At 43.7% G+C, this 10,278-nt stretch overlaps 1 protein-coding gene across 2 annotated transcripts in view; it reads left to right on the top strand.

Annotated features, from left to right (window-relative positions):
* Positions 1–5,734: 5,734 nt before the first annotated feature.
* The window catches only part of nlgn3a (neuroligin 3a), a 340,056-nt gene continuing 335,512 nt past the window's right edge, over positions 5,735–10,278 (top strand). The window contains exon 1 of one of the 2 annotated variants that reach the window (XM_085998226.1): positions 5,735–6,132. The gene's annotated coding sequence lies outside the window, so the exon portion shown is untranslated. The remainder of the gene's footprint in view (positions 6,133–10,278) is intronic. The other variant, XM_085998216.1, reaches the window with a different exon arrangement.

Below are 10,278 nucleotides of genomic sequence, written 5' to 3'. Positions count from 1 at the left end.
GGTAATGGCCCAGGACAGCAAGCTCAGGTGGAGAGAGTCCTTTACAGATACAGTGCACTTCACATGGTCCTGTGGAGGAGGGGAGGAAATCGGTCTCTTGCCAAAATACTTTGGGTAAAGTAGATCCTGAAGAGGTCCAAGTTGATTAGGTCAATTGGTTCTATGAAGAGGACGGTTATCAGTAAGAGCAGATTTGGCTGCTATAGCCTATTGCCTAGTACACTGAGCTTGGTTGGTATAGATTGCTACCCAGCACAGTGAAGAGGGTAGTTATCAGTGAATGCAGACTCAGTTTGAGCATGCCAGAACAAATTAAAAAAATTACATTTATAGAGGACGTCTGAAAGCACTTCATAACCAATGAATTACTTCACAACCAATGAATGGCTTTGTTACAATAAATTACTTTGTTGTTATGTAGGTGTATGCACACCAAGATGCCACAAAGGACAGTTAATCTGTTTTTGATGGTGTTGATTGAGGGATAAATGTGGGTCGGGGCACCACACAGATGCTCCTATCTTCTTTAACTAGAGCCACAGGTTATTTGACATAGTCATAGAGTCATATCGGCACAGAAGGAGGCCATTTGGCCCATCGAGTCCATGCTGGCTTTCTGTAGAGCAATCCAGTCAGTCCCATTCCCCCGCTCTATCTCCGTAGCCCTGCAAGTTTATTTCCTTCAAGTGCCTACCCAGTCTCCCGTTGAAAACATTGAGTTTCTCCGCTTCCACCACTTCCGTTGGCAGCGAATTCCAGGTCATCACCACTCGCTGTGTAAAAAAGTTTTCCCTCACATCCCCAATGTATCTCTTGCCGAAAACCTTAAATCTGTGTCCCCTAGTCCTTGTACCATCAACTAGTGGGAACAGCCTTTCCCCGTCTAGCCTATCCAAACCTGTCATAATCTTGTACACGTCTATCAAATCAACCCTCAACCTCCTTTGCTCTAATGAAAACAAATCCAGCTTCACCAACCTGTCCTTGTAGTTAAGATCCCCCATCCCCAGAACCATTCTGGCCCCAGTACTGACCCTTGGGGAACACCACTGTCAACCATACTCCAGTCTGAAAAACAGCCATTTACCACAACTCGCTGTTTTCTGTCCTTAAGCCAGTTCCTTATCCAAGCTGCCACTGACCCACCTATTCCATGATCCTCAATTTTGTTAACCAGCCTTCTATGTGATGCTTTGTCAAATGCCTTCTGAAAATCCATGTAGGCAACATCCATTGCATTCCCTTCATCAATCCTCTCTGTTACTTCATCAAAAAATTCAATTAGATTAGTCAAACACGATCTGCCTTTTACAAATCCGTGTTGGCTCTCCTTAATTAGCTTAAACCTCTCCAAATGCCCGTTCATTTTTTTCTTGATTATTGTTTCAAAAACTTTACCCACCACTGATGTTAAACTAACCAGCCTGTAGTTACTAGGATTGTCCTTACACCCTATCTTGAACAATGGTGTCACATTTGCCACTTTCCAATCCTCAGGCACCTTCCCCGCATCTAGGGAAGATTAGAAAATTATGGCAAGCCCTTCCGCTATCTCCTTCCACAATTCCCTTAGCAACCTGGGATGCAAGCCAACTGGAGCAGGTGATTTATCCACTCTAAGCATACCCAGCCTTTCTAGTACATCCTGTCTATCAATTTTCACCCCTTCCATTGTTTCTACCTTTTCCACTTCTACCGATATTTTGTCAGCATCCAGCTCCTTAGTAAACACCGATACAATTGAGTCTCATTGAGTATTCTAGCCTTGCCCTGCGCCTCTGAGCATATATCACCTTCTTTGTCTCTAATAGGCCCCACCTCGCCTCTTACTACCCACTTATTGTTTACATGCCGGTAGAAGATTTTTGGGTTCCCTTTTATGTTAACCGCCATTCTACTCTCATATTCTATCTTTGCCAATCTTATTTTCAACTTCACATCCCCTCTCAGCTTATTGTATTTGGTCTGGTTCTCCCTTGAAGAATTCACCTGACATGCATCATACACCCTCTTTTTTTGTTTCATCATCTTCTCTATCTCCCTCATCATCCAAGGAGCCCTTGTTTTGGTTTTCTTACCCTTCCCTCTTGTTGGAATGTATCTAGTCTGTACTTGGAACATCTCCTCCTTAAAGATCACCCATTGTTCTGTTACAGTTCTTCCTGTTAGTTTTTGGTTCCATTTTACCCTGGCTAGATCCTTTCGCATCCCATTGAAGTTAGCTCTATTCCAGTTTAGAAGTTCCACTCTAAATTGTTCCTCTCCATTGCTAATCTAAATCTTATGATACGATGATCACTCGTACCCAAGTGCTCTCCCACAGACACTTGGTCGACCTGGCCCACCTCATTCCCCAGCACCAGATCCAGCAATGCCTCCTTCCTAGTTGGGCCAAGAACATACTGGTCAAGGAAATTCTCCTGAACACATTTCAGAAATTCCTCCCCCTCCTTTCCCTTTACCCTAGCATTATCCCAATCGATATTTGGGTAATTAAAGTCCCCCAATATCACCACTCTATAGCTCTTGCATATCTCTGTGATTTCCCTGCAGATTTGCTCCTCTACCTCCCTCTCACTATTTGGAGGCCTATAGAACACCCCCAATAGCGTGATCATACCCTTTTTGCTCCTCAACTCTAACCAAATAGATTCTGTCCTTGTCCCCTCAAGAACATCCTCCCTTTCTTCCTTAATCAGCACTGCCACCCCACTTCTCTTTTTTCACAGATCACAGAAATCACAGAAACCCCACAGTGCAGATAGAGGCCATTTCGGCCCATCGAGCCTGCACCGACACATATCCCACCCAATCCCCGTAACCACTACACCAACACATATCCCACCCTATCCCTGTAACCCCACGTATTTAATCCCCTAACACTAAGGGTCAATTTATCATAGCCAATCAACCTAACCCGCACATCTTTGGACTGTGGGAGGAAACCGGAGCACCCGGAGGAAACCCACGCAAACACGGGGAGAATGTGCAAACTCCACACAGACAGTCACCCGAGGCCGGATTCGAACCCGGGTTCGTGGCGCTGTGAGGCAACAGTGCTAACCACTAGGCCACCGTGCCGCCGTGCTTCCCTATCTTTTCTGAACACCTTGTACCCTTGAATATTAAGTACCCAGTCCTCACCGTTTTTAAGCCACTTTTCCGTTATTGCCACAACATCATAGTGCCACACAACTAATTGTGCTTGTAGCTCACCAACCTCATTCACCACACTTTGTATGCCCATCCCTCTGACAAGCTAGTTTAAACCCTCCCCAACAGCACTAACAAACCTCCCTGCGAGAATATTGGTCCCGGCTCTGTTGAGCTGTAACCCGTCCAGCTTGTACAGGTCCCACCTTCCTCAGAAACGCTCCCAATGCCTTAGGAATCTTAATCCCTCCCTCCTGCACCATCTCTCCAGCCACACATTCATCTGTTCTATCCTCCTATTCCTGTACTCACTAGCACATGGCACCGGGAGTAATCCGGAGATTACTACCTTTGAGGTCCTGCTTTTTAATCTCTCACCTAGCTCCCTAAACTCTTCCTGCAGGACCTCATCCCTCTTTCTGCCCATGTCATTGATACCGCTATGGACCACGACCTCTGGCTGTTCACCCTCCCCCCTCAGAGTGTCCTGCAGCCGCTCAGTGACATCCTTGACCCTGGCACCAGGGAGGTAACATACCATCCTGGAGTCACGTCTACGGCCGCAGAAATGCCTGTCTGCTCCCCTAACTTGAACGGCAGACAGGGCCTTGGTTTAATGTTGTATCTAAAAGATGGCACCAGCAACAGTGTGGCACTCCCTCCGCACTACATGGCAACACCAACCTAGATTATGTGCTCCACTCTGGAAGTGGGGCTTTAGCCTACTCTATTGAGATGCAGGGTGTGCTATAACTGAGCTAAACTGATACTGATGGGCTGATTCCTGCTTGGGCAGAAGATGGAAAGAAGCAGGCTCAAGATCTGGCCTGAGTGGAACTAAACTGGGATAGGCAGAATAATCTGCTCTGAGTAGAATGGACTATGCTGTGCAGGATTAAACTTTTTTTGAGTGTTTTTTGTACATGGACCAAGCAAATTGGGCAGACTGCATGGTTTTTGCTTGTTCATATGTTCTCTGACCCTGACAGGACCTTTTCCGAAGGAATTGTTTAAGGAAGTAATATTTTATATTGCTTTTAAAAGCAAAAAAAAATGATTTTCATGTGTAATCAAAAGGCATGTGGCAAAACCCAAAGAACCTATGGGATGGTGGCGTGATTGGATGATACAAGTTATTGTTTGGGGCTAATCTTGAGCAACAATGGCCCAGAATTTGCTGCCAAAATAACAATGAGTTTAATGGTGCTCGCCATTATTGTGTCAACTGTGGCTCAGTGGTCAGCACTCTTGCCTCTGAGTCAGCAGTTGTGGGTTTAAATCCCACTCCAGGAGATTTGAGCACAAAACTCTAGGCTGACTCTGCAATGTAGCACTAAGGGAGTGCTGCACTGTCAGAGGTGCAGTCTTCTGGATGAGACGTTGTTAAGCCAAGGTCCCATCTGCCCTCGCAGGTGGACGTAAAAGATCCCTTTCACTATTTCGAAGAAGAGCAGGGGAATTCCCCCTGGCCAATATTTATCTCTCAACCAACATCACTAAAACAGATTATCTGGTCTTTGTCACATTGCTGATTGTGCGCAAATTGGCTGCCACGTTTCCTACATCACAACACCTAAAGAGTACTTCATTAACTGTAAAGCACTTTGGGATGCCCAGTGATGGTGAAAGGCTCTATATAAATGCGTAAATCATCCAGCAACTTGTGGTAAGAGATACCCTGTGAATTGCGAATCGCCTCAAGTTGCTGGATGATTTCCACCGCTCCCACGTTAGCCTTAGCAGCTCACCCTCAACCTTCCCATGAGTTTCATGAAGTTGCTGCATTTGCGCATTAATTGCAAATAAAACTTGCCGTAGCAAGTTAGGACTGCTACTTAATAGCGTAAGGACCCTTTTAATTAGGAAATTTATGTTCCAGAAATTCCAATCAATCAGAAAGGTAACAATTTAAACTGTAACGTCTCATTCCTACAGGTAGTAAATTGTTAGATATTTTAAATTAAAATTTTAAAAAAAGTTTTAATTTTTTTCTTACATTTGCATATTCTTACATATCCTTTTTCTCTTTCTCTTAATCCAACCTTTCTTTCACAGAATCACAGAAACCCCACAGTGCAGATAGAGGCCATTGCCCATCGAGCCTGCACCGACACATATCCCACCCGATCCCCGTAACCCCACGTATTTAATCCCCCTAACACTAAGGGTCAATTTTATCATAGCCAATCATCCTAACCCGCACATCTTTCTCTCTCTAGTTCCCTTTCTGTACCTAATTTGACTCTAATTCACCCTCTCTAATTCATCCTCCTTCTCCGTCGTTCCTCTGTGTCCTTAAATCTCATTAGTTAGGGAGATTGGTTCCGTCATTCACTAAAACCCCTAATGCCCCAATGCCCTCGCTGCGCCGTTATCAGCTCGCACTTCCAGCAACTTACAGGGCAAACATATTTTGAGCTGAAGGGTGAGGTTTATAACCAACAGGCGCGATGCCACGACCCAGCAAATTCTGGGCCAATATTTCTTCAAACAGCCCCTCTTCCTCCTGTGCTGACCCATTCCTCTCACTCTTCCTGCCCCTTTGAAGTCTCTAAAATCTCTAGGCAGCCTGTCTTGTGAGATCAGATGGAAAACTGTCTATCTGAATGCAACCTGCCGTGCATTTTTGGAATCTGTTTGCGGTTGAGTGATGGAGGGGCACTAGATGGTCGCAGTCCCCTCCCCATTCTCCATCTCCCCCACTGCTTCCAGGCTGATCAAATTCAGGTCACGTCGCGCGTTGCTGGGGACGCGCATTGCTCGTGTCCGGGGCACGTTCTTGTGCACCCCCTGCGCCCCCCCACTCTCCAACCCACCCTTGCAGTGAAAGGAGCAGCGGCGGAGGGAGAGGCAGCGGTCGAAGCGGCTCGACAGTCACATCAGAACGGAGGAAGCGCACCACCAGCCCCGGGACATGGACATGGAGCAGTGGGGGAGTTGCCTCGCTTCAGCCCGCTCCTGATACCCTCCCAGCCCCAGGTAAGAGTCCCCGAGATGGAACGGGAGAAAGAAGTGATGTGAGCGGTAACCGGAGACCCACTGCGGGGCTCGATCATATTACTTATTCTATCTGTTCTGTTATTTAGCTTAGCTTTTCGTCCTCCCTGTCTCCGTGAACCTTTTTTCCCCGTCTGCAGATATCTGCTGCTGCCTAATATTTCTCCATCTCTTCGCTGTTTTAAAAAGATACCAACAATATCCCCACATTTTATTCAAAAACGAAAAGCAAGTGTACATCTGAGAGAAATCTGCTCCAGCGTTCGGGGGGGGGGGGGGGGGGAGAAAAAAAGAACCCAAGAGCTGAAGGTTGACGATCTTTCTATTGTGATGGTGTGTTTTTGATGGAATTGGTACTAAGTCTGGTTTGGTGTTGAATGCAAATAGATTTGGAATTTCCTGCAGCTTAATTGGGATTTGTTTTTGTTACTCCGAGTTTCTTGCTTGTTTTTGTATTTTTTTTGATGCCCCTTCAAATTGTTTTACATGATTTGTTAAAAAAATATATAAATTAACTGATCATTGTGGATTAGCAAAGAAAAAAATCTCCAGGCTAGCTGTTGTCATGGAGATTGAGTCTAGCCAAGTGTGTGTGTGTGTGTGTGTGTGTGTGTGTGTAAGTTGAAAGCAAAATAATATTTCATGATTATCAAATAAAAAAGCATTATTATTTTTATAACAAAACTTGGAGATCAATAAAGATGAGATTGTTAGAAAGGAATAAGCAGACAGTCCTTCTGTTCCATGATCAGAGGAGCTGGACTATGCTCCTCAATTTCTCTCCATCACCTTGTTTGTGTGCAATTTCCACTTGAGTTGGGTTTGATTTGATGGGCTCCCACTTTGTTCTGGTTTTACCCTGGCTCGGCTCATAATTTGAATGATATACAGTGTTGGAGATTTACTGATTATTGTGATATACAATGTTGGAGATTTGCTGATTATTGTGCAGCCAGCTAGGAATTGTCTTCAGTACTGGTCTACCCCCCCCCCCCCCCCCACCATCCATGCAGGATTTTTTCCTCTTTTCTCTAAACTGTTTAGGGTGGTATTTGTGAGCTGTTTTTTTCCTATTCATATTCGGGTCTCGTAGGCTGGCTCTAACTGGAATCCCTGCTGCTTTAAACAGATCCCATTCAATAGAAACCACCAAACATCCAGGCACTGCATCTGAACAGCAAAATCACTAACCCTTTCAGAACCTCTCGCTGTACATTGGGGGATGAGAACAGAAATGTAAAAAAATAGCATAAAACCCTTCCAAAATCTGCTCTATGCATTCCATTGAAAGAAACACTGCCTCTCTTCATCTGATACATAAACGTACCCATCATGTAGTGGTTTATACATTTCCATATATTGTGAGAATTTGAAAAGGGTCACTTTTTGCAAAATATAAGCCTGCATTATCTTTTTTTCTTCCTCCTTCAAATCTTATTTTGAAATGAGGCATCCTGTGCACTGGACAATTAGTGATCTTTCTCCACCTAATTGTGAATTGTATTGTTTACAAAGTCTTTGTCTAATACTCAGTTTCAAGCATATTTCCTTTCATCCTGAAAGTGAAAAATGCTACGAATCCCTAAATTGTTAACTCACAATTCCATTCATGCCATGGTTAAAGGGTTAATTTCATGTCATTTAAACTTCAAATCCTGAAGCGATTTTTTTTGGTTCCAATTTGGTGATCAGTTGTCAGAACTCACAATGAAAGATAAGTGTATGGAGGCGTGTCTGCCTAAATGCATGAGTATATATGTGTATTTCTGGTGTTTATGTGTCGTATAGATGTGTTGTGCTTTTTTAAATAGAATGCGTGAGTGCCTGAGCGTCTGCCTACTTAGTTTACCTGTAGTCAAATGTTTTTGTTTCCTAATGCTATTTTGTTCTCAGTGTATATTCTTTACTTAAATATTGCGAGAGGTGATGTAATTGAGCTGTTTAAAATGATAAAGTGATGCAATAGGGTAGATACAAAGAAGCTAGTTCCTCTGGTGGGGGAATCCAGAACAAGAGGGGAGGGCATGATCTTAAAATTAGAGCCAGGCCATTCAGGAGTGAAATCAGGAGCAATTTTTCACAGAAAGGGTAGTGAAAATCTGGAACTTCCCCCCCCCCCCCCCCCCCCCCAAGGCTATGGATGCGTTGTTAATTGAATGTTTCAAGACTAAGATCGATAGATTTTTGTTAGGTAAGGGTATCAAGGGATATGGATGAAAGGCAGGTAAATGGAGTCGAGATACAAATTTAGCCATGATCTAATTGAATGGTGGAATAGACTTGAGGGGCTGAATGGCCTACTCCTGTTCTTATGTGTGCTGAGTTAATGTTTACACCAGGGTAGCCTGTGCACAGTCATTTTTGGGAGGAGAGCCTGAGCTATCCTAAAATGCAATTGCTTCTGCTAATTGAATAAGTCTTTAGTCAACAAATGTCACTCAGTTGTCAGGAGATTCAGTCTGCAGCTATCTCGCCGAAATATTAATACAAGCACTGCATAGAAAATTGTATACACTGAGAGAGGCAGCTGTGTGAGTGACAGCCACTGTTATTTGAATTTTAATCTGCTGGAGTTTGATGGAAAAGGAGAGGTCTCGCATACACTATGGAGGATGAGAGCGACAGACATGAGCATATCTGAATTGGGGCTGAGAGTGTGGTAAGATCAAAACTGGTGGGTTACTCTGATTTTCTTTTTAGAGTAGGTAGCAGTAGATGTTAATAACAAGTTGACTTTAGAAAATTATATATTTTTACGAAAATGAAACATTAAGTCGAAGTCCCAGGTTCAATCCCTAGTCTATATTACAGGTAGGGTGGTGATAAGGGTGTTAGATTTGGCCTCAGTGCCTCTGGGCTAGGGAGGGGAAAATCAACCATTGCATTCTAGATGGAGATGGTGATTGCCATCCAGTGACTTCTGCTGGAAAGGGCATGTATTTAGACATCAGGTGAGATCAAGATCAAGTTCATCTGTGAAACTCCCCACACTCAAATAGCCCACTAAACCTTACTGTCCAGGTTCACACATGCAAAATAGTCACATGGTGAGGTATCAGAATGCTGGCATTGTGCGTGGATCCATACCCCAGCAAGTGGTAGTACTTTCAGGGAAGAAGGGGAGCTAAAAGGGGAATTGGGGAGAAAATGAGACAGAAGAATTTTGCAAATGGCTGATGATAGATATCCAGTCCTCATATCAGTAAAACTGAGCTGCTTGGTTTGCAGCTGTTGCCTTGGCTCCATAAAAGGAGCCTGACAGAAATATTTATTAGAAATATTTATTAGAACTGCTCTTTAAGAAATAGATGATGTGCCCCATATTAATTTGGTTGTGTGCAGTAATCCAGTCTAATTATTTAATTATTTATTATGACTCATTTTTAGATATATGTTAATAAAAAATTCAGTGTGTTTACTTTTAAACATTTTTACATTCAGAGGAACATCAGTCTCATGATGTTAGCAGGTGTCAGACATTGTTCTGAGGTTTTAGTCAGATTTTGTTTATAATTGGACAAAATACACACTCTTTGAACCAGATTTAAATAAATGACTGCTCCTTCCTCCATCTATAATCTCTCCTTCCCTTGGCAGTCAGTGCCCAACCACCTCTGCCCATGATACTTTTAGTACTTCTCCATGCCCCTGGTATTCACAGTGCTCCCATTCACCTCTGGTACTTACAGTGCTCTCCTATAGAGTCATAGGGTAGAACAGCACAGAAGAAGGCCATTGGCCCATCAAGCATCCAAGCCAGCTCTTTCGAAGAGCAATCCAGTTAGTCCCACTCCCCAGCTCTTTCCCCATATCCCTGCAATTTTTTCTCCTTCGAGTATTAAACCAATTCCCCTTTGAAGGCAACTATTGACTCTGTATCCACCACCCTATCAGGTTGTGCATTCCAAATCCTAACCACTCGTTGCGTTAAAGTTTTTCTTCATGTCGCTTCTGGTTCTTTTGCCAATTACCTTAAATATGTGCCCTCTGGTTATTGACCCTTCAGCAATTGGAAACATCTAAACCCTTCATAATTTTAAACACCTCTATCAAATCTCCTCCTAGCCTTCTCTGCTCTAAGGAGAAAAAAACCAGCTTCTCTAGTTTATCCACGTAACTGTAATCCCT

Source organism: Somniosus microcephalus, chromosome 1, assembly GCF_052327205.1.
Source record: "Somniosus microcephalus isolate GS21.2 chromosome 1, FLI_Smic_1.0, whole genome shotgun sequence".
Classification (NCBI taxonomy): Eukaryota; Metazoa; Chordata; class Chondrichthyes; order Squaliformes; family Somniosidae; genus Somniosus; species Somniosus microcephalus.
This window is presented reverse-complemented; position numbering and strand designations above follow the sequence as displayed.